General features: G+C 39.1%; 1 protein-coding gene across 1 annotated transcript in view; it reads right to left on the bottom strand.

Annotated features, from left to right (window-relative positions):
- The window catches only part of GBE1 (1,4-alpha-glucan branching enzyme 1), a 327,728-nt gene that overhangs the window by 1,209 nt on the left and 302,592 nt on the right, over positions 1 to 23,927 (bottom strand). The gene's annotated exons all lie outside the window — the stretch shown is intronic.

The raw sequence follows: 23,927 nt of genomic DNA on the forward strand, positions 1-23,927 counted from the left end.
CGCCCCCCCCCCTGCCGATGCAGGGGACACGGGTTCGTGCCCCGGTCCGGGAAGGTCGCACATGCCGCGGAGCAGCTGGGCCCGTGAGCCGTGGCCGCTGGGCCTGCGCGTCCGGAGCCTGTGCTCCGCAGAGGGAGAGGCCACAACAGTGAGAGGCCCGCGCACCACACACACACAAAAAAAAGAGGTATGCTGGAGTTCAAAATTTCAGAGAAGCAGCAGACCCTCATGTCAGATCTCAGTGTAAGGGAAGCAATGTCTAAGGTATCAATGCTTCCACATTTTTCGAGAGTAATAGATGATTGGAGAATGACAGCTGTGGGATAGAGGGATAGAGTGTGGCAGGAAACTCAAAGAAAGAAGGGGTTTTGCACAAGGGTAAAAGAACACTGGGAAACTGCAGTGCTTTATGTCATAAATGAAAAAGACGTGATCCCTGTTTAACAGTCATGAAGGGCAGTCTGTAAAACATAATGGTACTCATTCCCTTGGCTGAGAGCAGCATCAGGTGAGGCCACTTTCCTGTTATTTGCTAGCCTCCTACATACTGGCTGGACATTGATACATTACCTTTTAATGAATAAACTTATTGAACAGTCAAGGTGGCAGAGCTAAGGAAACACTGAACGTTTTTATTATTCATAGATATTTGGTCATTTGTAAGGTTGGCATATTGCTGACTGTATTTTCACTTCCATTTTCTTCAGCTAAGTCACAGTGCTCAATTGTTTCTTCCTTAAAATGTCTTTTATATTTATAAATTCTTCTCCATTCCCTTTTTCTCAGCAGTAGTTCTGAGTTGGAAATCTCTCTTTTCTCTAACTCTCACCTCTCTCCTGTTTCAATCATCTTAATGCATCAAGCGGATTAATCTTTGCAGAAGAATGATGTCAGAATCTAATTCCACTGCTCAAGAACATACACTGTATTGATTTTCCATTAGGTGCACTATTCAGTTGTATGAAGTCCTTTGTTAATCTACATCTTCAGCCTTGTTCCCCACCACGCCCCACTAAGAATGGTCTATTCTCTTCTGGCTGTTGCCCTCCTGTGTCCTCTGACACATGATATTCATGCTCACATTTTTGTCTTCACTAATGCTATTTCATCTGCTTCAATTGACTGTGCTTTCTCCATCAGTGGGTCTGAATTCTGCCCTGTATTGTGGGCAAATTATAATCCATTTTCCAAAAAGAAAAATTATCATTTTAAATATTCCATCTTACCACAACTTCTCCCTTCTCTCAATTTTAAACATTTAGCCATTCTCTTGTTTTGTTTTTCCAAATAGATTCGAAGCTATTTGAGGGAAAGTGTCATATTGTATATTTCTTGCCCACCGCCATAGTGCTCAGAAACACATTGGGAATCTATGATAAATCACACACAGATGGCATTGTGCTGTCAGTACACTATTAGAACACAGTATGTTTCTTGAATGATTGCCTTGGCATTTTTAAAAGAATGTCACCAAATGTTGACAATTTAGTATGCTATTTTTTACATTGCTCAGTTCTATTTTGCATCAGAATTTGCCAAAAGTACTGCTACAATCAGCTTGTAATAAAGTCATCACTAAAATTATCAAGGCCAGAGCATAAATGGACTGATTATAGGTGGATGTTAACTTTCAAAGAGTAAGCTGTGACTATTCAATTCATAAATCTCCATTAAACAACACTCAGTGACCTTAGGCTTAAGCCCCAAGAGAGCCAATTCAATTTGTACTTCATAACCTAGGAAGGCCAGATGCTAGTCTACTCAGTTCTGTGGCAGAAAGATATTTAGAAGCATCTGAAGGTCAATCATGAGGAAAAACTCAAGCTCAATGAAAAAAAAAAAAAAATGAATAATTTAAAGTGGCACATAACACACCATTTTGTTTCAGTTAATTCTATTTTCTACCTCTTTACTGTAAGACAGGCCAAACATAAGAAATTCTAATTCTTTTCGTAACCCAGAAAACATTTTTATAAAGAATTAAGTGTGAAAGTGACTTAGGTTTAAAAGTAATGAAATTATTCCTATGCCTCAAACTTGTATTGTAGAAAATTCAGATAAACTAAATTTCTGCTGTCAGGGGAGGGAAAGTCAGACAACAACATATTTTGGGGTAGATGACAACCCTGTGTAAGTGTTACATGGCTTTTGTCCTGGTTGTTGCTACTGTTCCCTCTATTGTCTTCAGAAGTTAAAGTCATGAGTAAACATTCTTGTTTCCTCACCTGCAAAATAAAATAGCTAAATTGTATCAGACCTCCCAGTGTGAAACACTGCATAATTAAAATTAGATCATTTCAGTACATCAGAGTTGGTGAACTACATTGCATGAGCCTTTTGTAGGCAAAATATCAAGGGGATAAATGATACGTTTAGGAGAAAATTCTCTCTTCTTTGGCAAAAACTATTTGTTCACATAAAAATTAATTGAGCATACTCTCTGTGTCAGTATACGATACACTGTGAATTAAACAAAAGAGCCATAGCATATAAGGAATTGAGCTTCAAGATTGTATAATAATATGGTTAGGGAGACAAAACACACATATACAAAATGCTCATAGCAATGAAATACAACCCCTGAAAAAGATAAGTCACTGGGAAATGTTAAAAGCTATGAGTTCAGAGGAACAGGAAATCAGAGGGTCAAGAAATAAAGTTCATTTCAGCTGTTGCATTAAAAAACCAATACACACCTGCATGCTAGATGCTTTTCTTACATTGTCTCCTTTAGGGAAATTCAAAGTGGATTTTGAACCAGCAGACTTTGGGTACAAAAGGAGGGATGGAAATCAGAAGTCTGAAGGCAGGATGACAGAAGCATGGACTGGCTAGCAGGAGCAAACTGAAGTTTGGAAATCAGGTGGATGGGAAATCAATCTGGGGGTGTACACAGAAATTTAAACACTATCAACCCCCTCAGTACGGACAAAGTATTGTCCTCCCGAGACCCCTTCACCAGCTCATCAGCTTTGCAGGGTTTTTTGTTTTGTTTATTTGTTTTGTTTTTTTTGTTTTTACTTAAGACTGCATTAATGCATTTATTTTTTATATTTTTAAATTTTAAAATAATAACACACAGAAAAGTTGCAAGTACAATATAAACATTTTCCCCCTGAAGATTTGATTTGATGCCCCATCACCCCTAAATAAACGAGTGTATGTTTCCTACGAACAAGAACATTATCCTATACACCACAGTAAAGCCATTAAAATCAGGAAATTGAAGCTTTGCTGTTTAAAGAAACCTTTTTGAATTTCAAAAGCATCTTACAGTGAGGACCAGTTCCTTGCGGTTTGAGTCAGCACATAACTAGCAATTGTGATGTCAGAAGCACTTTTGAACCAAACCTTTGACTAAGTATGAAGTGCTGTGCTTCACTGTGATGAACTCAGTAGTTTAGAGCCTGCACTTAAACAAATATGTTGCATGTACATATTCATATATAGATTCACTTGTTAGCCATAGCTTGCTTATGCCAAGCTCTCTTGGCTGGCTACATCAGCATACGTATCATTTCTTCTTCCACTGCCTCCTCAGACTGCTATGGACAGATTTCTTCATTTCCTAGGCCAAAAGTCATATTGGTGAATAGAGTTGTTAAATCCAAAAAATTACTGTTATAACAACTTTAGCAAGTGTACAGAGTTTTCAGGTTGATTGTGACTATATTTACACCTTTCTTGAACATATCAAGATTCTAGTTCTTGATTTTAACATTTAATTCTGACATAAGTTAAGGAAAGCTCTTCGACCAATCTCCAGTTTAGGAGGTGATACTATTTGTAAAAGAATTAACTTCTCTTTATGCACATTAGCTCAAAACTTAATCCACATTAGGTTTCCCCTCTTGAGCAAGGATTTTCTTTTTCTAGGTGGTTCCAAAGCACTTGATAGAACTGATGTATGTATACCCACACCAAACTCACAACATGAACAGATTACACTCATTCCCAGTTCATAGTTTATCAAACACCATACCCCAATGGAAATAATTATATAGAAGGAAAGATACTTGTAACTTGTTTCTTCCAGCTCATTCCCCCAAAGACACAAAGTTATTAGGTTTTATTTCTTTAAAAGAAAGGGGGGGGCAAAATCTCCCTTTCACACAGTACGTTTTTTTCTTAAAGCTGTGGGAAAATCTATTTGATATAAAAGAAACAAAAATGAGTTACACTGAGTAATGTCAGAAATAAATCCCATAGAAAAAAAGCTTCCTGAGAAAAAAACCAAAGATCTAACAGTCTGACATAATTCTCTGAAAAGGAGATAAACATGCAGGGCTTGAAGAGGCACCCTAGAGTTTGAATGTAATTACGTATTTGAACTTGAAGATAAAGTATTTGACATTGGTGAACATTCACTGAACACCTGTAAAGACAATTTTTTAAGAATTGCTTGCCACTCCTTAATAAGCTTGGACTTTTCAATCATCCTGTCCTCCAATCCCTATATATTGACAATTTTTTCAACCTGGTTTTACTCTCCTCATTCAGACATCCTTTTTAACAGTGCCTTTTCTAACACTCAGAGATCACTTTCTTGCTTAACTTTCTGCTATATCACTGTCCTTCTAGAAATACTATCATTCCTTTTCTCCCATCCAGCTTTCAGGTTGATAAGAATTGTAACAGAAAAAATAATAATAAAAAATTCATCTTATCAATGGGTCAAATTCACGTGCTCTAACCTACCAGAAGAAGTTAAACATCTACTAGGCAATTCTTCTAGATATGTTTAATCAGCTCCTGTAATGAGTATTAAAAACCGTTCTCAGCTTTTGCAAGTTTTCAACTTGATGCTGCAGTCTTACTCTTCAAGGTGAAAAGAGATGCTAGTAAAGTGTCCACCAGTTCCTTTCCTTTTCACCTAAAAATCTTATTTGATATCTCCTTCCTCTTTCCTGTCTCCGGAAGAATTGCCCAAATCACACTCAACCTGTTCTCTCGACTCCAGTCCTTTCCACTTCTGAACTTACATCTTCAATTTTTATCTCTCTACTCACTGGCTCCTTCTCTGGCACTAAATATACACTCTCCTTTCCTAATGTTACCAAACCAGGCACATTTGTCAGACACACAGGAGGCCAAACACTGAGATGCAGAGGTTTGCAGCAGAGAAAGAGTTTGTTCCTGAGTCAGCCAAGTAAGGAGACCAGAGGACAAGTCTCAAATCTGCCTCCCCGAAGACAAGAGGCTTGGGATATTTATGGGACAGAGAAGCAGGGTGGTCTGAGGCATGGAGAAAGATGACTGGAGGCAAGGAAAAGATGAAGTAGTCAGTATTCTGAGCAGGCATATCTGAGTTACATGCTTCTTCATGGGATGAATGTTCAGAAAATGGTGGCATCGGTATGATCTAAGGGTGGAGTTTTGACGCTCTGAAGTCAAAAGGTCATTCATTGGGCCCTTGTGCAAGCCCAGTTGAATGGTTGGTGGTCTCCATTGGTTTGAACTGGGCAAGACTAGCTCCAGGTTCCTGAAAAACTATTTAAGCAACTGTTACTATAGCGACCCATATATCAGAGGTGTTATCTGTAGGGGGCAGTTAAAGGAGTCCTGTGATATATTGTCTAAGCTCTGTGAAGCTTAGAGGATATGCATCTTGCAAGAACAATTAAAGCAAGCTTAGGGACTTCCCTGGTGGTCCAGTGGTTAAGACTCTGCACTTCCACCCCCGCTTACCCCCCAAAAAGAGCAAGCTTAGTCAGTAAGGGCAGGTTGTAGGATATTATTTATTAAGCAAGTTACACTTTAAGGATCTATCTGATGATTGCCCTCAGTTTCACTAAGAAAGGGGATTATGCTTTTTACCTCCAGGTGTATTATCAAGCTTTTCTTTGTTTTTCTAACAAACCCACATTGGCTAGTCATTAGCTGTCTACTGCCCACTCACCAAATCTTCCCAGTCTCCTTCTCCTCCAACCTCCCAGCATTCTGTTGTTTTCCCTTAAAGAATCACCATTGACAATCTAAATGCGAGATCAAATCATGGCTTTTCACTTAGGACTTGTCTTACTCCTCAGCAACATTTCTTACCATTACCTACCTTTTGTCATTGCTGCTGTTACTTTTATTCTAAAAATCCCACTTCCTTTTGTCACATAACTTTGCATTTTCTAGATTCCCTTATGTCTCTCGAGATACTACTACCTACCCTTCTCTTGGTTTGTTATTACACTCACCAAATGCATGTGAGTTCTTAGAAAGGTCTGAGTTCAGAAATTTTAACTCCTAACTTCATTTACCATCACTTTATGGATGGTGTTCAAATTTATATCTCTGGTTCCTAAATTTCCTGAGGTAGAGACTGAAATTTTAACAGCTGCTAGACATTTCCACATGGATTAACCTCAGTACCTAAAACATAAGGGGTTCAAAGTCAATAACCTCATCTTTTCTCAATTTCTCTATTGTTTATTTCTATGTCACTTACTCATGTTATCATTTTTCCTCTTTAAATTTTTAAAGTTATCAGCGGTTTTCATTTTCTTTTCAACTCTCACACCCCACACCAACACAGGACTCCAGCCAAACAGTCCTTCCTTTCCAACGTTCCAACATACAAGAATTTTAGTCACCATGTTTTAGTTAAATAATATCATTTCAAAACAACACAATTCAAATTACATTTACCATAACGTTTTAACCAAGTAATTGCAAAAAGTGAATTCTTTCATAGTTCTTCAATCTATAAATTGTTACGTAAATAACGGCTGTGATTCATGCTCATTGGCCAATAAAATAACTTCTTTCAGAGTATGTTAATAAGCAGTCACTGTATGTTATTCAGTGTATGCACAGATTATATGTAGTTATTAGTACATATTGTTGACTCCTAGTATCCCGTGATAAACCCATGTGCAATTTTTACAAAAATGGATAACTGGGAAAGGAAATTAGCCAACAAAGATGAAAGTGCAGCAAAGAAATGATATGCAATAACATTTTTTCAGAAAGGGAAATGGGAATCAAATGTAAATGATGTCATAGGAAAAAAAAAACAATGACTAGAGGACAGACAGCAGAAGCAAGAAGAACTACAATCCTGCAGCCTGTGGAACAAAAACCACATTCACAGAAAGATAGACAAAATGAAAAGGCAGAGGACTATGTACCTGATGAAGGAACAAGATAAAACTCCATAAAAACACTTAAATGAAGTAGAGATAGGCAACCATCCAGAAAAAGAATTCAGAATACTGACAGTGAAGATGATCCAGGGCCTTGGAAAAAGAATGGAGGTACCTATCATGAAAATGCAAGAAATGTTTAACAAAGACCTAGAAGAATTAAAGAACGAACAAACAGAGATGAACAATACAATAACTGAAATGAAAAATACACTAGAAGGAATCAATAGCAGAATAACTGAGGCAGAAGAATGGATAAGTGACCTGGAAGACAGAATGGTGGAATTTGCTGCCACAGAACAGAATAAAGAAAAAAGAATGAAAAGTAATGAAGACAGCCTGAGACCTCTGGGACAACATTAAACACACCAACATTTGCATTATAGGGGCCACAGAAGGAGAGGAGAGAGAGAAAGGACCCCACAAAATATTAGAAGAGATTATAGTTGAAAACTTCCCTCACATGGGAAAGGAAATAGCCACCCAAGTCCAGGAAGCACAGAGTCCCAGGCAGGATAAACCCAAGGAGAAACATGCCGAGACACATAGTAATCAAATTGACAGGAATTAAAGACAAAGAAAAATTATTAAAAGCAACATGGGAAAACAACAAATAACATACAAGGGAACTCCCATAAGGTTAACAGCTGACTTCTCAGCAGAAACTCTACAAGTCAGAAGGGAGTGGCATGATATACTTAAAGTGATGAAAGGGAAGAACCTACAACCAAGGTTACTGAACCCAGCAAGGATCTCATTCAGATTCAATGGAGAAATCAAGAGCTTTACAGACAAGCAAAAGCTAAGATAATTCAGCACCACCAAACCATCTTTACAACAAATGCTAAAGGAACTTCTCTAAGTGGGAACCACAAGAGAAGAAAAGGACCTACAAAAACAATTAAGAAAATGGTAATAGGAACATACATATCGATAATTACCTTAAATGTGAATGGATTAAGTGCTCCAACCAAAAGTCACAGGCTCGCTGAATGGATACAAAAAACCCCTGCATATATTATGCTGTCTACAAGAGACCATTTCAGGTCAGACCTAGGGACACATAAGACTAAAAGTGAGGGGATGGAAAAAGATATTCCATGCAAATTGAAATCAAAAGAAAGCTGGAAAAGCAATACTTATATCAGATAAAATAGACTTTAAAATAAAGAATGTTACAAGAGACAAGGAAGGACACCACATAATAATCAAGGGATCAATTCAAGAATAAGATATAACAATTATAAATATATATGCAACCAACATAGGAGCACCTCAATACATAAGGCAAATGCTAACAGCTATAAAGGAGGAAATCAACAGTAACACAAGAATAGTGGGAGACTTTAACACCTCACACCAATGGACAGATTATCCAGACAGAAAATTAATAAGAAAACACAAGCTTTAAATGACACAATAGACCAGATAGATTTCATTGATAATTTATAGGACATTCCATCCAAAAACAGCAGATTACACTTCTTCTCAAGTGCACAGGGAACATTCTACAGGAAAAATCACATCTTGGGTCACAAATGAAGCCTCGGTAAATTTAAGAAAATTGAAATCATATCAAGCATGTTTCCTGACCACAATGCTATGAGATAAGAAATCAATTACAGGGAAAGAAATGTAAAAAACACAAACACATGGAGGCTAAACAATACGTTACTAAATAACTAAGAGATCACTGAAGAAATCAGAGAGGAAATAAAAAATACCTAGAGAAAAATGACAATGAAAACATGACAATCCAAAACCTACGGGATGCAGCAAAAGCAGCTCTAAGAGGGAAGTTTACAGGAATACAATCCTACCTCAAGAAACAAGAAAAATTTCAATAAACAATCTAACGTTACACTTAAAGGAACTAGAGAAAGAAGAACAAACAAAACCCAAAGTTAGCAGAAGGAAAGAAATCATAAAGATCAGAGCAGAAATAAATGAAATAGAAACAATAGCAAAGATCAATAAAACTAAAAGCTGGTTCTTTGAGAAGATAAACAAAATTGATAAACATTTAGCCAGACTAATCAAGAAAAACAGGGAGAAGGCTCAAATCAATAAAATTAGAAATGAAAAAGGAGAAGTTTCAATAGACACCTCAGAAACACAAAGCTTCCTAAGAGACTACTACAAGCAACTCTATGGAAAAATTGGACAACCTGGAAGAAATGGACAAATTCTTAGAAAGATATAACCTTCCAAGACTGAACCAGGAAGAAATAGAAAATATGAACAGACCAATCACAAGTATTGAAATTGAAACTGTGATTAAAAATCCTCCAACAAAACAAAACTCCAGGACCAGATGGCTTCACGGGTGAATTCTATCAAACATTTAGAGAAGCACTAACACCCACCCTTCTCAAACTCTGCCAAAAAATTGCAGAGGAAGGAACACTCTCAAACTCATTCTATGAGGCCACCATCACCTGATACCAAAACCAGACAAAGATATCCCCCTAAAAGAAAATTACAGACCAATATCACTGATGAATATAGATGCAAAAAATCCTCAACAAAATACTAGCAAACAGAATCCAACAACATATTAAAAGGATCATACACCATGACGATGTGGGATTTATCCCAGGGATGCAAGGATTCTTCAATATATGCAAATCAATCAATGTGGTACACCGTTTTAAAAACTGAAGAACATGGTCATTCGAGGAGATGCTTCGCAAGACTGATGGCCCTTTTATTTAACTTCCTCACTGCCTCTCTCTCTCTGATTCTATAAAAGAAACTGGCATCCAGACCCAGATAAGATGGTTTTTCAGAGACACTAGTCTGCCATCTTTTCGGTCTGCCGGCCTTCTGAATAAAGTCGTATTCCTCGCCTCAACACCTCGTCTCTGATTCATTGGCCTGTTGTATGGCGAGCAGAGCAAGCTTGGACTCAGTAACAAATTTGGCTTAGCCACCCAGGAGCCTTGCTGATCGTGGCTAGCCTGCCCCGGTCAGGGAATATTGGGGCTAGGCCCTAGCAGCTGCCAGGACCATTTGTCCGGAGGATCTTCCCTCCAGAGTTCCCTGAAGCGGCACCGGCTACCGCGGCGCGTGGCAGTTGAGGCAAGGAACCGACAAACTTCCATCTGGGGAACTTCGGCTCCATCTGGGGAACTTCGGTTCTAATTTGGGGAACTTCGGTTCCATCTGGGGCTATGAGTCGATGGACTTGATTCGACTCTGGAGGCTGGCGAAAAGAATGGGATGCTACTTTACTGGCTGGACACTACTCTGCCCCAGAGCTGCTGCAGTTAAGAGATCCTGGGACCCCTGACAAAAGGTGTCAGAAAAACACCTACTGAATGCTGGCAGAAGACCTCAGACCTCCCAAAAGGCAAGAATCTCCCCACGTATCTGGCCGAGTGGATGAAAGGCTCTTGCTGCTCCAGCCAGGAGTCAGGACTCTGCCTCTGAGGTGGGAGAGCCAACTTCAGAACACTCGTCAAGAAGAGACCTCCCAGCCCCACATAATATCAAACGGCGAAAATCTCCCAGAGATCTCCATCTCAACCCCAGCACCCAGCTTCGCTCAACGACCAGCAAGCTACAGTGCTGGACAACCTATGCCAACCATATAGCAAAACAGGAACACAACCCCACCCACTAGCAGAGAGGCTGCCTAAAATCATAATAAGTCCACAGACACCCCAAAACACACCACCAGACGTGGACCTGCCCACTAGAGAGACAAGATCTAGCCTCATACAGCACAACACAGGCACTAGTCCCCTCCACCAGGAAGCCTACACAACCCACTGAACCAACCTTAGCCACTGGAGACAGACATCAAAAACAACGGGAGCTACGAACTTGCAGCCTGCAAAAAGGTGAACCCAATCACAGTAAGATAAGCAAAATGAGAAGACAGAAAAACACACAGCAGATGAAGGAGCAGGATAAAAACCCACCAGACCTAACAAATGAAGAGGAAATAGGCAGTCTACCTGAAAAAGAGTTCAGAATAATGATAGTAAAGATGATCCAAAATCTTGGAAATAGAATGGACAAAATGCAAGAAGCAGTTAACAAGGACCTAGAAGAAATAAAGATGAAACAGACAATGATGAACAACACAATAAATGAAATGAAAAATACTCTAGATGGGATCAATAGCAGAATAAATGAGGCAGAAGAACGGATAAGTGACCTGGAAGATAAAATAGTGGAAATAACTACTGCAGAGCAGAATAAAGAAAAAAGAATGAAAAGAACTGAGGACAGTCTCAGAGACCTCTGGGACAACATTAAACGCACCAACATTCGAATTATAGGGGTTCCAGAAGAAGAAGAGAAAAAGAAAGGGACTGAGAAAATATTTGAAGAGATTATAGTTGAAAACTTCCCTAATATGGGAAAGGAAATCGTTAATCAAGTCCAGGAAGCACAGAGAGTCCCATACAGGATAAATTCAAGGAGAAATACGCCAAGACACATATTAATCAAACTGTCAAAAACTAAATACAAAGAAAGCATATTAAAAGCAGCAAGGGAAAAACAACAAATAACACACAAGGGAATCCCCATAAGGTTAACAGCTGATCTCTCAGCAGAAACTCTACAAGCCAGAAGGGAGTGGCAGGACATACTGAAAGTGATGAAGGAGAAAAACCTGCAACCAAGATTACTCTACCCAGCAAGGATCTCATTCAGATTTGATGGAGAAATTAAAACCTTTACAGACAAGCAAAAGCTGAGAGAGTTCAGCACCACCAAACCAGCTTTACAACAAATGCTAAAGGAACTGCTCTAGACAAAAACACAAGAGAAGGAAAAGTCCTATAATAACGAACCCAAAACAATTTAGAAAATGGGAATAGGAACATACATATCGATAATTACCTTAAATGTAAATGGACTAAATGCTCCCACCAAAAGACACAGATTGGCTGAATGGATACAAAAACAAGACCCATATATATGCTGTCTACAAGAGACCCACTTCAGACCTAGAGACACATACAGACTGAAAGTAAGGGGATGGAAAAAGATATTCCATGCAAATGGAAACCAAAAGAAAGCTGGAGTAGCAATTCTCATATCAGACAAAATAGACTTTAAAATAAGGACTATCAGAAGAGACAAAGAAGGACACTACATAATGATTAAGGGATCGATCCAAGAAGAAGATATAACAATTGTAAATACTTATGCCCCCAACATAGGAGCACCTCAATACATAAGGCAAATACTAACAACCATAAAATGCCACTAATGAGGAGTTTCCTTCTGAGTCAAAAAATGCCAATGGCAGGCACAGCCACAAGGCTGGGCTTTAAATGCTTTCACACCTACAAACCCAGAGAGGCCACTCCAAACAACAACATTCCCACCCAAAGTGGGGCCTGAAAGAAAGCAATCAGGTGACCACAGTGCTGACTCACCACGCTCTCATCCTCCATATCATTGGCTGAGAGGGTCCAGAGCTTGGCAGCTGCAGGGTCCATAGCAGGCTTCCCTGAATCCAACCAATGAAAGAAAACAAGCTCCAGAAAAGCAGCTGGAAACAAACTCCAAGCACATGTAAGTGCTTTCTACTGAGGCTGTGCAGGGAACACACTGGACCTGGGTTCAAGGCCCAGCTCTATCACTTATAAAGGCATGAGAGGGACCCATCACTTTATGGCAATAAAAGCCATCATTTGTTAAGCTTTGTGCCAGATACTACATTAAACATTTTACATACATGATCTAATTTAGTCCTGCTCACCACCTTATGAGGAAAGTTCTTGTCATCCTAATTTTATAAATGAGGAAAGAGGTTTAGATACTTAGGCCAGTTACACCCAGCCACAAATACACAAGTACAGACAGAGTCTACCTAACGCTTTTAACTTCCACTCCATATTGCTTTCTCCTCCTTCTCTTAGTTCCCATCCCTAGAACATGGGGCTAATAGGATTCCCTATGCCCACTGCAGGAGATTTGAATATGAAACAAGAAACTGTACCAAAAAGCATTATAAATAGCAAAGCTCCGGTCTCATGTAGACCTGTTACAGACAAGAAAATGGGCTCAAGAGCTGATGGCGGTGGCGTAACAACAAATCAGTAGCAAATCACACCTCCTGATTCTCTCTCTGGGCCCGAAAGAGCTGAGGGTTCAGTGTGGGCCAGTCCACGAATGGGCCTTGGCGGGTAAGTGCACCCCCCAGAGATCACTGTCACACTGGATGCTCAGATCTCCCACAGGGCAGGCCATCTAAGCTGCTCCTACCCATTCTGGAACTGTGACTCCAAAGGTTAGGATGCTAAAGGATTTCTTGAAGATTTAGGCTGGACAGTCAAAACAGAGCAGTGTGAATACCTGTAAATTTTTGCATACCTCACAGCTAGGACAATTTTTCTCAACTCAGGCATTAAAAAATAGTGATAGGAAGGGTGAGAATGGTGAAAAAGGGTGGAGTGCAATCTTCTGAGAGGAGATATTTTTATAAGTGTCTTAAGATCCTCAAAGAAAAGCTGAATTCAGTGGCACAGAGAAAAGGACACATGGGAAGAGGAATAGCACACTCTTATCCGCCATGACCGTCACTGTGAGGTCTTCTGAGGGTAAATGTCATAATTCTGGGGTCTGGAAAGACTTCATTAACTAATGAAACTATGGGAGTCTGACCTCTAGTATCTGGAGACCTCAGTGTCCTCTGGTGCAGAAGAAGGGGCTGAACTAGGTAATATCTACGCATCATTTCAGTATTGGATCCGAATATGCCCAGAACAACAGTACATTAAGCATTCTTCCACTTGGAAATGAGGGAAATTAAGGAAGGGAATGATCCTCTAAAGATATCACCACCTCATTCAGATCTCTGGCTCAGTTTTTAATACGGCTTTTCAGGCCCACTCAGACAGAACAATATCCCTAGGCCAGTCTCACCGGAAGACTTCTTGGTAGTAGAAAGCTTAAGTTGACTAGAAGAACCCACTTCAAAATTGGGCTTTTTTCCTGTGATCTGCACAGAGAGCAGGCTGTCACTGTGGTAACCCAGGTGTTCTCGGACAGACTGAATCTCCTCGGGGCTCAAGAACTTGCGCTGCAGCTGAAATTCAAGATATCAGAGGATTAGGCCACGCTTTTTCTACCGTATGGTGGTGTACTATGTCCCCCTCACAGGTGTCAAACGCTCACGTCTGCAGTAAGCGCATGACAGCAGGAGATCGCAGACGTTGCCTCGTGCCACACGTTCGGTTTCTCACTGATCAGGACCCTGGAGTGTAACTTCTGTCTACGTGTTTATGTTGAGCCTGCCCCTTGGAGAGTTTTATCAAATATCTGTCTATTAGGTACAAGGCACTGTGCGAGGCATTGTGGAGATTGTAATGATTATGATTATCAAGATGAATCGGACATGCTGAAGAGGCTGTTGAATGGAATCGAAGCCTGTGGCGGGGGAGCATGCCCACAGTAAAGATGCTAGAAATGAAATACGCAGTAGAGAAAGAGAACCACGGGGGGAGGGAAATGCTTTCTATGTTCCTTGGGAAGAAGCAGCAGACAGGAAAGGTCGGGAAGAAGCTGGGGGTGCTACCTCTATGTCCGACAATTATGGAACCGCTACATAAACCACAGTCCATCTAGAGCACTGAACGCCGTTCCATAATTAGTAAGAAAGTGGGTCAATACACTAAGATGGATAATGTCAAAGACAGCTAAAGGTGGGGGAAAGAGCTAGTGACTGAACACTGTATACATACGACCTTATTTACATTAAAAAATGTGTATACACACACACAAAACACACTTGTAAATACATAAAAAGAAGTCCGAACAGCCACACCAAAAAATGTATTGGTGGCTCCCGCTGGGGAGGAAAGTGTAAGCAAGGCCTGAGATGTCACTTTATATTCTTCAGTCTTAACTGAATTTTTATGAACATCCCATATTTTGGAATAAAAGATGGAAGAACTTTAACTAAAGAGAAAAATAAGAAAGGGTAGGTGTGAAGAAACTGAGGCCCTAGGTCATGTACAGATCAATGGTATAACAGCTATTGTGGTATAACACTTCTCACACAAGAAAATTTCAGCATTGGAGAAGAATGGAGAACCATAAATACCTCTATTTAATGTTAATATTTCTAATGAATTGTCAGAAAAGGATTTCCCCCTCCAACCTATTCTAGCCTCCCACCCAAAAGCTGAGGAAAATACAGGCAACTGCCCTTCACTTAGGCCTAAGATTCGTGTCCACTAAGAGATGCCTCAGTGGTCACCACTAGTACTGAGACCAAAATATGTCCCAACCCACATGGGCCCAAGCTGAGTCTCTTCAGAGGAGATTGATTTCAGAGGTTTCGTCCTTCGAGGCATCTGGTTTCTCCCATGCAGAGCCCTTCTCAACTTGTTTCCTAGTTGAGTGACACTGATCACCTCACCTTCAGGGTTGTTATTTCTCCCAGATTCTCTCTGTATCGTCTGACAAAAGAGATACTGGGTTTAGTCACCCAAGGCTTAAATTCCCAGCAAAGAAGGTCGTCTACAAACATACCTCTTTTACTTCCACAAGACCAGAAAGAGTCAGGGCTGAACACAGCTTAGATGCCGTCTTCACTTTGCTATTGTTAACTGCTAAGAGGAAAACCCCAGTTAATAGCTTTATAGGCCAAAGCAGGAAAAATAATAAAGGCTCTCTCCTATTCAGGTCAGCAGGCATTAAAACAACAATAACCTATTCTGTTCAATATATATATATTTTAGTGATAATATTTTAATTGGACAACTCCTTTTGGTTGTTCAAAGTGCTCTTACTGATGCTCTTAAGTGTCATATAACCGTCTCGGTTCTTTGTGGCTGTCTGGAGGGGTGGGATAGGGAGGGTGGGAGGGAGGGAGACAAAGAGGGAAGAGATATGGGAACATATATATATGTATAACTGACTCACTCTGTTATAAAGCAGAAACTAACACACCATTGTAAAGCAATTATACCCCAATAACGATGTTAAAAAAAAAAAAAAACTGAAGAACAAAAAGCATATGATCATCTCAGTAGATGCAGAAAAAGCTTTTGACAAAATTCAACACTGATTTATGATAAAAACTCTCCAGAAAGTGGGCATAGAGGGAACCTACCTCAACATAATAAAGGCTATAAATGAAAAACTCACAACAAACATCATTCTCAATGGTGAAAAACTGAAAACATTTCCTCTAAGATCAGGAACAAGACAAGGATGTCCACTCTCACCACTATTTTTCAATATAGTTTAGGAAGTCATAGCCATGGCAATCAGAGAAGACAAAGAAATAAAAGGAATACAAAACAGAAAAGAAGAAATAAAACTGTCATTCTTTGCAGATGACATGATACTATACATAGAAAATCCTAAAAATGCCACCAGAAAACTACTAGAGCTAATCAATGAATTTGGTAAAGTTGCAGGATATAAATCTAATGCACAGAAATCTCTTGCATTCCTATACACTAATAGCAAAAGATCAGAAAGAGAAATTCAGGAGACAATCCCATTCACCATTGCAACATAAAGAATAAAATACATAGGAGTAAACCTATCTAAGGAGGTAAAAGACCTGTACTCAGAAAAGTATAAGACACTGGTGAAAGAAATCAAAGATGACACAAAAAGATGGATGTTCTTGAATTGGAAAAATCAACATTGTGAAAATGACTATACTACTCAAGGCAATCTACAGCTTCAATGCAATCCCTATCAATTTACCAATGGCAGTTTTTTCAGAAATAGAACAAAAAATCTTAAAATTTGTATGGTGACACAAAAGACTCTGAATAGCCAAAGCAGTGTTGAGGGGAAAAAATGGAGCTGGAGGAATCAGGCTCCTTGCCTTCATACTATACTGCAAAGCTACAGTAATCAAGACAATATGGTACTGGCACAAAAACAGAAATATAGATCAATGGAACAGGATAGAAAGCCCAGAGATAAACACACGCACCTATGGTCTACTAATCTGTGACAAAGGAGGCAAAGATATATAATGGAGAAAAGACAGTGTCTTCAATAAGTTGTGCTGGGAAAAACTGGACAGCTACGTGTAAAAGAATGGAATTAGAACACTCCCTAATACCATACACAAAAATAAACTCAAAATGGATTAGAGACCTAAATGTAAGACTGGACACTATAAAACTCTTAGAGGGAAACATAGGAAGGACACTCTTTGATATAAATGACAGCAAGATCTTTTTTGACGCACCTCCTAGAGTAATGGAAATAGAAAAAAATATAAAGAAGTGGGACCTAATATTAAAAGCTTTTGCACCACAAACGAAACTATAAACAAGAAAAAGGGGCTTCCCTGGTGGCGCAGTGGTTGAGAGTCCGCCTGCCGATGCAGGGGAGGCGGGGTCGTGCCCGGGTCTGGGAAGATCCCACATGCCGCGGAGCGGCTGCGGCCGTGGGGCCTGGGCCCCGAGGCCGCAAATGGGAGAGGCCACAACAGTGAGAGGCCCGCATAACGCAAGGGAAAAAAAAAAAAAAAAAAAAAAAAAAAAAAACAAGAAAAAGACAACTGTCAGAATGGGAGAAAATATTTGCAAACGAATCAACAAAGGATTAATCTCCAAAATATATAAACAGCTCATTCATCTCAATATCAAAGAAAGAAACAACCCAATCAAAAAATGGGCAGAAGACCTAAATAGGCATTTCTCTAAAGAAGACATACAGATGGCCAAGAGGCACAGGAAAAGCTGCTCAACATCACTAATTATTAGAGAAATGCAAAGCAAAGCTCCAGTGAGGTATCACCTCACACCAGTTAGAATGGGCATCATCAGAAAATCTACAAACAACAAATGGTGGAGAGGGTGTGGAGAAAGGTGAACCCTCCTGCATTGTTGGTGGGAATGCAAATTGATACAGCCACTATGGAGAACAGTATGGAGGTTCCTTAAACAATGAAAAATAGAATTACCGTATGACCCAGCAATCCCACTACTGGGCATATACCCAGAGAAAACCATATTTCAAAAAGACACATGAACCCCAGTGTTCACTGCAGCAGTATTTACCATAACCAGGTCATGGAAGCAACCTAAATGTCCATCAATAGATGAATGGATATAGAAGATGTGGTATATATATACAATGGAATATTAGCCATAAAAAGGCACAAAATTGGGTCATTTGTAGAGATGTGGATGGACCTAGAGACTGTCATACTGAGTGAAGTAAGTCAGAAAGAGAAAAACAAATACCATGTATTAATGCATATTTGTGGAATCTAGAAAAATGATATAGATGAACCGGTTTGCAAGGCAGAAATAGAGACACAGATATAGAGAACAAACATATGGACATGAAGGGGGGAAAGTGGGGCATGGGGGTGGGGGTGGTGGGATGAACTGGGAGATGGGGTTTGACATATATACACTAATATGTATAAAATAGATAATGAGAACCTGCTGTATAAAAAAAAAAGAAAGAAAAGAATAAAAAAACGCTGGCTGTGGGAATGACAACTCCAACATGGAAGAAACTCTAGATATGGGGCTAGATAGTCACTAGTTCACTGAAGATGGGCTTATTGACACAAATGAGGAAAGCAGTTGCCACAGCAAGGATACAGCTTTCCTAGAAGTGATGCTGGCAAAATTACATTAAAGGAATTCTCAAAGGTATTTCATGGAACTGAAAATCCAAACTACAGAATGTTGGAAGCCTATCTAAGCTTAGAAAGGAGTACAATTCACCAAGGCATATAAAAGGTGTTTCCTCTGTATAGGAAGTTATATGACAAAAAGGCAAGCACTAATCAAGCTACTGTTGACATGTTTTATACATAGAAACCAAACACATTGTTTGCATTTCAAATGTCTTAAATTACTGTGTGCTAAATAAATATTAGTCTTGCTATTGTTTAAATTTTCCTTTCCATTTATAATCTACAGTAACAGGGATTTTAATGCTTTGATAAACATTTTAAAGGTTGTAAAACAATTGTAATTTTCTTTTTGATTATTGAGATCCTTTTGTATGGTTCAGCTTTCACAGTAATTTTTATGATACCTCATCACTGTGCAAAACAAGGACTAGGTGTACTATCAATTCAGCTTCAGCTTCTTCAATGTGTCCTCTGCTGCATTTTGGGTGTTCTTAATCAGGAACTTCCTTACTCTTTTTTTTTTTTTTTTTTTTTTTTTTGCGCTACGCCGGCCTCTCACTGTTGCAGCCTCTCCCGTTGCGGAGCACAGGCTCTGGACACGCAGGCTCAGCAGCCATGGCTCAGGGGCCCAGCCACTCCGCGGCATGTGGGATCTTCCCGGACCAGGGCACGAGAACCCGTGTCCCCTGCATCAGCAGGCAGACTCTCAACCACTGCACCACCAGAGAAGCCCTCCTTACTCTTCTTAGATGAAGGATATCTGCAGATGGCAGAAGGGGAGTTTTCCCAGGAGCTTGTAGGCAGTCTCCTGAGAATTACCCACTTTGGGGCTGTAGGCAGCTCTGATAATCAAGAGCAGCTTTCAGCAGTATCTGGGCCGTATCCTCCTGAGAATCACTGCCTTCAGTGTTGTAGAGAGCTAAGTTTATTAGCAGTGGCAAGTCTTATACTTTTGGATCTGCTGAAAGTCAAAAGTAAGCTTCCTCACCTTTACTTTACCAGCCCTTGCATGTCCCTAATAATAAATCACTTTGTAATATTTGTAGTGATGTCTGTCTTCCTGTCTGCCCCTGATTAATACAATATTTAGCACCAGAAGAATTTCCGAGGTAAGAGCCATCTAAAGATGAGTCTTTATATTGGTTATCTCACCTAGTGAGATGTGAAGACAGTAGTGAGTTTATTAGTAGTAAATGAGATGGTAGTCCATAAGACAAGGTGAAAAAGTGTATAGGTCAGGATGCAGCCCAGAAGAAGAGAGGCCATTATGAGTATTTAAAACACAGGGACTTAAAAGCAGGAATTTGGTTACACTGTTTATGAAAAAGGCTAGAATGCATTTGGGGGCAGTTGATACATCTCTTTACCTGTGTAGTTCTACTGAAACTACTCTGGCTTCAGGCCAATCCCATCTCTGGGGTAGCAATTTCATTCAGTTTTACAACTGATCTCCCAGCTACTGACATTTATCTCCTACAAAGTACATTTTAGAGCATCTTTCTGAGTTACAGCTCTTATGTGCACCATAACATAATGGGGGAAATTGGCTAATGTCCTATAGACTCATGGTCAAGTCCTAACCTGCAGTGAGATCATGGGCAAAAGGCTCCTGAGTCAAAATTTTCCAGCAAATACAATGAAGGGATTGGGGTAAATGGTAGATTTCACATCTTGTTAGCGTTAGAACATTTTGTTCAAAGAAGTGCTATGTGGACTTAGATAAAAGTAGAGTTGCTCTGAATGAGGAATTGTGGTGCTGTGTAGACTTACCCAGTCAGCAGCCCCAAATGCTTTGCCCCAGCCCCCTACTCACCAAGTAGTTCTCATGGGGATTCCCCAAATAGCAAATTATGGAAATCATTAGAGGAGTGGATTTTAAGGTCCATTCAGCTCTAAATATTATTTTTCTCCTACTTTGTAAATAATTCTTAATGACTGTATAATCAGTAAAATCCAGTCTTCTTAGTTTAGATATTGAAGGTCATTTATAAACTGGTTCTAACATCATTCCACCATCAAATCTCTTTTCCTTCATAGAGTCTGACTCTGAACTACTAATTCATGTTGAATGAATTAATAGGTGTTCAGAGAGCATTCTTAATTTCTTAATTCTAATATAATGATATGCCTTCTTCCTATATATATATGACCTAATTCACCTACTTACTTTAACCTTACACATGCAAAGCCTAATTTTTTTTTGTGTGTGTGGTATGCGGGCCTCTCACTGCTGTGGCCTCTCCCGTTGCGGAGCACAGGCTCCGGATGCACAGGCTCAGCGGCCATGGCTCACGGGCCCAGCCGCTCTGTGGCATGTGGTATCCTCCCGGACCGGGGCACGAACCCGTGTCCCCTGCATCGGCCCTCTCAACCACTGTGCCACCAGGGAAGCCCTAATTCTTGATTTTTTTCATCAGTTCGATCATTTAGTTTCATTGGTAAGTAAATCATTTAGGATTGGATTTGCTGCATTAACAGAAAATCCTAAACATTTTAGTACATTTATAAGGGCTTTTTTTTTTTTTTTACATAAAATAAATCCACAGTAAAGGCAGGCCACTGTTGTATGATTGATCCATAATCATTGGAAATCTAGCATCTTCTATCTTTCCTATCTGCCATCGAGCATATTAAAGCTTCTCATGGCCTAACATGCAGGCAGACCTCCAGCCATTTTATCCGCAAACCAACCAGCTGAAGCAAAAGGTAAAGGCTATTGTTAGTAAATGCCCTAGTTTTCTATTTTACCTTTTAAGGAGTCTTCCTGGAAGTTCTACCTAACTTCTTTCTTTGCTCGGAATTTAGTCACGTGGATGGAAAAATGATGTCTTTTGGCACCTGAATAATGGTTCTATTATTGTAGAAGACAGAAAAATGGACATTGGATAGGAAACTTGTACACTCTGCCATGACAGCAAATCTATTCGCTCCTTTGAGACTAACAGCATACTAAATTGTGAAATTCTATTACTTATTTATCTTTACATTCCTAGAACCTGGCACAGTAACTCAATACATGAATTAATAATAATGAATGAATAACAACTTTATCTTACTTTAAACTGGCATTTGGCTAGCCTTCCAGAATGTCAAGAAGGGGCCTACATCATACCTGTTCTAGGAATGTGAGAAGTACTAGAAATAACTGGCCAGTGAGGACAGAAATGATTTGTATTTGGGAATTCTTCAAAAGAAACTACGTGAATATTACTGACTTTGTTTCTGTAACTGCCTGTCAATAACTATACATATCTCTCTCTATATTTAACCCAAGTTTAGTTTTTAGTTTTGTGCAATATTTAGTTTATCTTAAATTTTTATATTACCTTCAGATTTCTAATATAACAACTCTTTAATATCTATTTATAAAGGAATAGAAATATGATAAAAGATGTAAGAATTTATTGTTTTGTCATACACAAAAAATCATTTTTTTCATATATATTTTAAGATGTTTCACATATTATAATGAGATTTAACATCCTGCTGTCACAATATTGGGAAGAAATCTTCATGACTCTAGAAAATCCAAGTTTTAGGCTAATGAAATTCAAGGGAAGCCCCTGTACTTCTCATTAGCTCTAAGTGGTTCCTCAGCAACTAGTCACAATATGGAAACACAAAGCTACAGACTATGCCATCATGACAACCAAAGCTGTATTTTTTAATTTTGCCTATCTCTCTATCTATCTACCTATCTATCTATCTTCTATCTTATCATTCATATACCTACTTCCTTACTCCAAAAATGATTTAGATGCATTACATATATATACTACAATAAGAGATATAAAAACAAAATTTTAAAGTAAGAATAATGAGAGCAAAGGAAGATTGGGGTAACAACAAAAAGCAGATCAACCCAGAAATTAGGTAATTAAATGAAATGCATAACATGAAATTATACTCATTTTATAGAAGTTGGACTTCAATCTGGTTCTAAGATTTCTTATTACCTGGGGAAACTCATTCCAGAGAACTTTGAGATCAGTATTTGGGGATCCAGTTAAACAGCTATCAGGAGAATTCTGAACCTAGGGAAATTAGATTGTCCACTGACAATTAAATTATGAGATTAAGAAGTGATTTTAATGCAAATATTGACTCCTAGATAAGCTGACCTTGAAGGAAAGTGAACTGAACACACACACACACACACACACACACACACACACACACACACACACAGAATAATTTGAAAGAAGAGTTATTGGTCATGGAAGCATAGAAAAAGAAGAGCAAGTTATCTTCAAGTTAGTTTACCAAAACTATGTTTAAGCAAACATAGTGGGTTTTTTTTCCCAAAATGTTTATCAATGTTCCTTGTCGATGAGAGCTGAGTTAAACAATGTTAAATAAGTTCTGGAAACACTGAGTTAAATGTTAGACCAGTTTCCTTACTATAGGAATTCCCAGGGTCTTTAATATTTAATTTGCATTATGAGTCCGTAAGGGGGAATAAAGCATATAAGATTTCCCAAACTCAGTTGACAATTATGACAGATGCTATGCTATATTTTTATTGCACTGTTTCCCCTTCCTGCAAAAAGAAAGATCTAGCCTCCCCTGCAGTTAGGTCAGAACAGTGTGACTGAATTCTGGTTAAGAAGGTGAAACAGGAAGGGTGTAAGCCACCTCCATCCTGGACGTATTCTTATAATTCTAGTTTTCTCTTCCATTGTGACTTTGGAGGTCACATAATCCAGATGGCATAACTACAAGATGGAGAGGGGTCACCTAGTCTGCACTGAAATGAGTTATGAAAGGAAAATACTCTTGTTTTGTCCGGTTGTTAAGATTTTAGGACTTACCTGTAATTTCAGCCTCACTTTGCATAGCCTGAGGATTGTAGGCAAGCTCCTAATTTTTGGAGAACATTTACAAATATAATTTCTTAACATGAAATGTTGTACCAAGGTAAATGGTTGAAAAATATATGACTGAGTATGTGAATGAATTATTTTGCCTATGGGATTACTAGTAAGTCAAATGTGAAACAAGTTTTGCCAAAAAACCCCAAGTCTTTGTTTCCAAGTGTTTTATTTGCTCACTTGCAGGCCACTGCTCAAGTAATTAAGTATAGTATCTCAGTAATCCAACACAGATCAACAAGACATACGTTTTAGACATTTGCTTTCATGTAGTCATGATTTTAGAGCTTTGCTTTGTCTCTTGGTCAGGGAAAGAGACTG

This window comes from Lipotes vexillifer, unplaced genomic scaffold, assembly GCF_000442215.2.
Source record: "Lipotes vexillifer unplaced genomic scaffold, Lipotes_vexillifer_v1.1 scaffold65, whole genome shotgun sequence".
Classification (NCBI taxonomy): Eukaryota; Metazoa; Chordata; class Mammalia; order Artiodactyla; family Lipotidae; genus Lipotes; species Lipotes vexillifer.